This window comes from Myotis nattereri, assembly GCF_964212035.1.
Source record: "Myotis nattereri genome assembly, chromosome: X".
Taxonomy (NCBI): Eukaryota; Metazoa; Chordata; class Mammalia; order Chiroptera; family Vespertilionidae; genus Myotis; species Myotis nattereri.
The window spans coordinates 135494427-135500426 of NC_138078.1; positions in this window are offsets into that span (position 1 = coordinate 135494427).

The following is a 6000-nucleotide window of genomic DNA, read 5'->3' on the forward strand; positions in this document are numbered from 1 at the left end:
GTCCTCAGGTGCCAGCCCCTTTCTGTGTGTGCGAGCCTCCGTACCTCTGCACTTTACTTCCGCAGCTCCTCTGGCTCTCAGCGTGCTTTTCTTTCCTTCTAGTTGTAGAATTTCCACTCAGCCAGCCTTCCTGTAGTTCTGGATGATGTCCGTTTTGTCTGTATGTTGTTTTTTTTGAAGTTGTTGTGGGAGGCAGCAATTTCCCGGTGTTTATCTATGCCGCCATCTTAGTTTCTCCCCTATATATGTTTTTTAATAGCAGAAGTGACTCACTAAAAATGAAATATTTGTGTAAGAGTGTCACTTAAAAATAGAAAAACAAATATTTTATAGAAAAAAGAAACTCTTATAAGTAGTAGTAATTCACTCTCTGCTAACAATGCCAAGGGGGTGAAAAACTTATTTCAGATATTTAAAAAATGGATGGACTTAATTTTTCATATCCTGAATTGCTAACAAAAGAACAAAAAGCAAGAAATACTTCAGTAGGCTGACATGCACATACACCTGGGACAAAGTAAATACTTCTTCTTCATCTTAGTCAAAACACTGAGCTCCTATATTTCATAGTAGACCTACATCCCCCAAGTTTGTTTATTTTAATGTTATTTTTAATAAGCCAAGTTCACTGATATCAATTGAGGATTTATTTAAATAAATGAAGGAAGAGAGGTAGAGATAGATAGATGATAGATAGATATATAGATAGATATATAGGGAATTAATAACAGTGTTTAAGGTTAGCATGCCAGGCAATATTATTTTCTCATTTTACACATAAGGAAGCTGAGTTTTACATCAGTTCAGGATTACACAGGCTCACACATTAGCAATAGAGCCAGATTCAAACCCAGGTCATCTGAATGCCTAATCATGGCTCTTCCAGATGTACTACCCCATGATTCAATTCTTTTTTGTTTCCTTTCTACAGCTTTAAAATGTCATGAAGACCTGTATTAGTTTCCTGTAGTTGCTGTAACAAAGTACCACAAACTTGGTAGTTACAACAATAAATATTTATTTTCTCTAAGTTCTGGAAGCTAGAAATCCAAAATCAAGGGTTCAGCAAGGCCATATTCCTTAGAAGGCTCTAAGAGTGATTATTTTCTTTCTCCTGCTTACATTTTGGTGGTTACTGGCAGTCCTTGGCATTCCTTGACTTACAACTGCATTGTCCCAATCTCTACCTCCATTGTTACATGGCCCTCTCATTGTGTGTCTGTTTCTGTGTCCACATTTCTCTCTTCTCATACGGATACCAATCATATTGGATGAGGGCTCACTCTATGACCTCATCTAAATATCTACAACAATTCTAATTGCAAATAAGATAACACTCTAAAAAACTGGGGGTTAGGACTTCAATATTTTGGGGAGACACAGTTCAATCCATAACAGAAATGAACCATGGCTTTCGTTTTCTGGGGTATAATTTGACATATTATACTAAAGACCATAATATGTTCTCACTTGAATAATCAAAAACATATATAGATAATGACAAAAATAACTTAAGCAGTAGTATATTGTTTGGTGATTGTAATCTGTATCACAGATGGCTGGTGGGTTGGTACTTTTACTACACTTTCTGAGCATTTTTTTTGTGCGGGGCAATGTTTTCTCAAATAAGTGACCTCTCTTCTTTGAGTGATACTAAAACCTTTTTGTTCCCAAGGGGAAGGGTGGTTTCTATGATAGGATTTTTTTGGAAAATATCTTTAGGTATTTATTTTCATCTTTCATAATGTGCATCTGGATATTGCAAAAGCTAAAATAGGACCCATGTTTGTATGTGATTCTCAGGATGGAGGCTGCTTTGAGGGATTTTGTAACTAAAGAGGAATCATAAGAAATATCTTCAGAATGTATTTTCTTTCAATTTAGACAGGAGTGTAAGTTTAGCTTTGAGGAATGGCCTGGGTCAATCTGTATAGTGAAAATATCCATTACATTCATGACAGCAGGCCTTGAAGAAGAAGAAAAATTGAAGACTGGGAGCATAGACTATTCTTTCAGGAGTTTTGCTGAAAAAAAAAGGAGACAAATTTGGTAGTTACCAGAAGGGAAATAAGAGTCAAAAGAAGGTTTAGTTTTTAAATTTTTGGTCAAGATGGGAAAAATAGCAGCACATTTTTATGTTCTTGAAGGGGAACTTGAGATGTAGAACAGTGGGGGGGTTAATTGGAACAAAGTTCTTGTTTCAGTGAGGGGATGGAGTCTACTACACAGTTCATCTATAGTATCTGTATGCAAATACAAGTAGGTGGGAGTTTGTGAGAGTTCTCTTCTATTTTGTCACCAAAATAGGAAACAAGGTTAATAGTTGAGAGGGAGTTTTGGAAATGTTAAAGGTATAAGAAAAAAAAGGAAAATGTGAGTTTTTCAGATCAGTACAGGAGAAAACCAACTAAGAAAATATGATTGCAAGGCAGCATTAAGAGTTCACCTAAGATAACAACCAGTAATTTCAAGTAAGACCATTCACTATGGCTATAAGCTTTGCTCCTTGCACATTCAACTGAATAGGTAGAGTGTGATTAAGAGTGAAGATGAGCCCTAACTAGTTTGGCTCAGTGGCTAGAGTGTCAGCCTGCAGACTGAAAGGTCCCAGGTTCGATTCCGGTCAAGGGCATGTACCTTGGTTGTGGCCACATCCCCAGTGGGGGGTGTGCAGGAGGCAGCTGATCAATGTTTCTCTCTCATTGATGCTTCTGACTCTCTCTCCCTTCCTCTCTGTAAAAAATAAAATAAAATACGTATTTTTTAAAAAAAAACAGTGAAGATGAATATAATGAGACATGAGGAGAAGCCTACTGCAGGATTTTTGGAAAATGAAAAATAAATCACAACATATGACTTTTAGAAACTTAACCCCATAAGTACAGCAAAATGACACATTATTTTCATTAACTGCCTGACAGACCACTATAATGTTTCTTCCCTAGTTTTTAGCTAAATACTCTTTGATCACCTCTTTTAATTAAAATGATTGTATAACATTTTCTATAGAAAGGTAAATTAGTTATCTATAATAATAAAAGGGTAATATGCTAGTTAGAACAGGAGACCTTCCAGACATCCTTCTGGACAAAGCCATGGTGACAGGGCCAAGGCAGAGGTGGTTAGGGGTGATCAGGCCAGCAGGAGAGGGCAGTTGGGAGCAAGCAGGATGGCAAGGGGGGGCGGTTGTTGGGGCAAGCAGGCCAGCAGGAGGGGGGCAGTTGGGAGCGATCAGGCTGGCAGGGGCAGCAGTTGGGCATGAGCAGGCTGGCAGGTGGGGGAGTTGGGGGAAAGTAGGCTGGCACAGGGGTGCAGTTGCAGGTGAGCAGGCTGACATGGAGGGCCAGTTGGGGGTAATCAGGCCAGAAGGGGGGGCTGTTGGGGGTGATCTGGCCAGTAGGAAGAGTGGTTAGGGGTGATCAGGCAGGCAGGCAGGTGAGAGGTTAAGAGCCAGTGGTCCCAGATTGTGAGAGGGATGTTCATCTGCTGGTTTAGGCCAGATCCTAAACCATGCAGTCAGACATCCTCCTAGAGGTCAGAGATTGGAAAGGGTGCAGGCTGGGCTGAGGGAGACACCCCCCCCCTCCCCCACACATGAATTTCGTGCACTGGGCCACTAGTTTCAGTAATATAATTAATTATTTTTTTTATCATTGATTATTTAGAAACAATACTTTCAGAACCACAACTTGCTATCAGTAACAACAAATAAATGTTTAGAATTGTCAAATTTGGGGAAAAATCTATATACAGTTTATTTCAACTATGATGAAAGAAAGGCTTTTCAGGTTTTCTGGTGTAGAGATCACTCCCAGTTATTTATACTCATGAAGCAATTTCTGGAATATCCTCCTACTAATGGTAAATTTTACATTGTCATTGTCAGTGTCATCATTTCATGGCAAATCAGAGAGAACTTTTAATATTTCCTATATGTTTATTTGATTCACCCCTCTTCATTAAATGGAATATCCAACAATCCAAGGCTTTTCATTGGATATTTATAATTAATGATCATGTTGATAAGAGTGAACTAGCATTTTGATAAGTGTAAATGAAAACCAAGTTTTCCTATTATAGTTTTACATGTTTCTTGGATGGAAGAATCTTCCACAGACTTGCTTCTGGCTTTGAATGTTTGAAACTTTGCTTCTTCAAAATCCACATATTCTGAGGTTGGACATGGTAGGACATAAAATGCTATAATATGCTTTCTGTTGAGCATCTTCATTTCATGATACAAGGCAAGTCACCACTATGGGCAATGGGAATATTCCTGGAAGCCATTCCTACACTGGAATGGCTAGGGATAAATTAAGTATATGTAGAAGTGATGTGGAAAAAAGGGAAAATATATCACTAAATCCATACTAAATATATCCACAACTCAGTTCTCTCCCTTAGCTGAATCCCTAAAACCCACATGGTCACCCTGACTAGTTTGGCTCAGTGGATAGAGCGTTGGCCTGCGGACTGAAGGGTCCCGGGTTCGATTCTGGTCCAGGGCACGTACCTTGCGGGCACATCCCCAGTAGGGGGAGTGCAGGAGGTGGCTGATTGATGTTCCTCTCTCATCGGTGTTTCTAACTCTCTATCCCTCTCCCTTCCTCTCTGTAAGAAATCACTAAAATATATTTAAAAAAATCCCCATGGTCATTTCAGTGCCACTTGACATAAGCAGAAGTATGACAGAAGAGATTCCAGTGAAAAGAGACAGAGGCCTTAAATGAAGGGTTAAAATATCTTATTTTTGCAAAATTTATTAAAACCTAGGAACATGTCAACACATTACCAGGCCCTTCCTAGAGCTTTGGAAATAATTTGTGCCCTTGATGGACGCTGAAGCTTAATTTCACTTAACACGAGAATAAAGTTCTTTTGTTCTTTCCGGAGGCCCAAGAGAAAAAAATCTCTCTCTCTTCTAGATATGATTGTATCTCTTGGTGATATAGTAAGACCTCAATAGAAAACGGTAATTCAAAGGAGGGGGTGTCTATTAAAGCTAAAAGTCCATTATATAATAAAGTAGGTTTTCCGAATGCATATGTTTAAAAAATTGACAAATGAGTTTACTTGTTTTTACTTATGTAGACATGTTTGCATAATTAAAATTAAGTATTATTTAATTTCACAGAAAAAAATTTTCTATATGTATTCCAGTAAGTACAGAGTTTGAAGCCAGTGTTAAGATGATAGAGCAGAGAATGAGAATACTTGGATCCTTGATGGTATTGTTAAGGCATTGATAAGCCAACTTGCTTAATTCTGGACTTCCTGTTATATGAGATAGTAAAGTACCTTACTCTGTAAACCATTTTGAGTTGGAGTTCCTATTACCTATTTTCCTCTAAGCACCTATTCCCTAAAATTACATTTTTTATTTACTTGGTTGTTTTTATCTTTCTAAATATAAGTTACACAAAATTTTATCTTGTCTGATGTGGTATCTATAAAACCCAAAATACTATTTAGCTCATTGTAGATGCTGAATAAATATTTGTTGAATTGTATACATAAATAAAGTGTGGCATTAGCAATGAATGAGGCTGACAATGAGTCTTCACTTTCATTATGTTTTATACTCCCAACTCTGTGCCCTCACAGAATGGAGCCCATTTCACTAAAAATATTCTCCTGGTATCTTTAGATTGCTATGCTGATGCACTGCCATTGCAGACATTTCTCTGCTTCACTCAAGGCTAGGGAAACACTGGTTTCATTCTGTCAGCAAGGTCAGCCTGGGACTGAATGTGCAAGCCCAAAAGTTACATTGTCATGTTTCCATCTGAGAACAAAATTATAAGCTATCTAACAGTTAAAGAAGATAGACCTCTTAGTGGGGAAAACAAACACATTTTCTCTGGAGAGTAACTTTTATCTGCTAAATATGCTTTGTTCCTCACATCCCATCTGCCACCACATTCTGACATTTCCCTGAACAGAATATCACCAGAGATTGCCCTGTTCTTTTTACTCCCTGAATTGTTTCCTCTCTGAAGT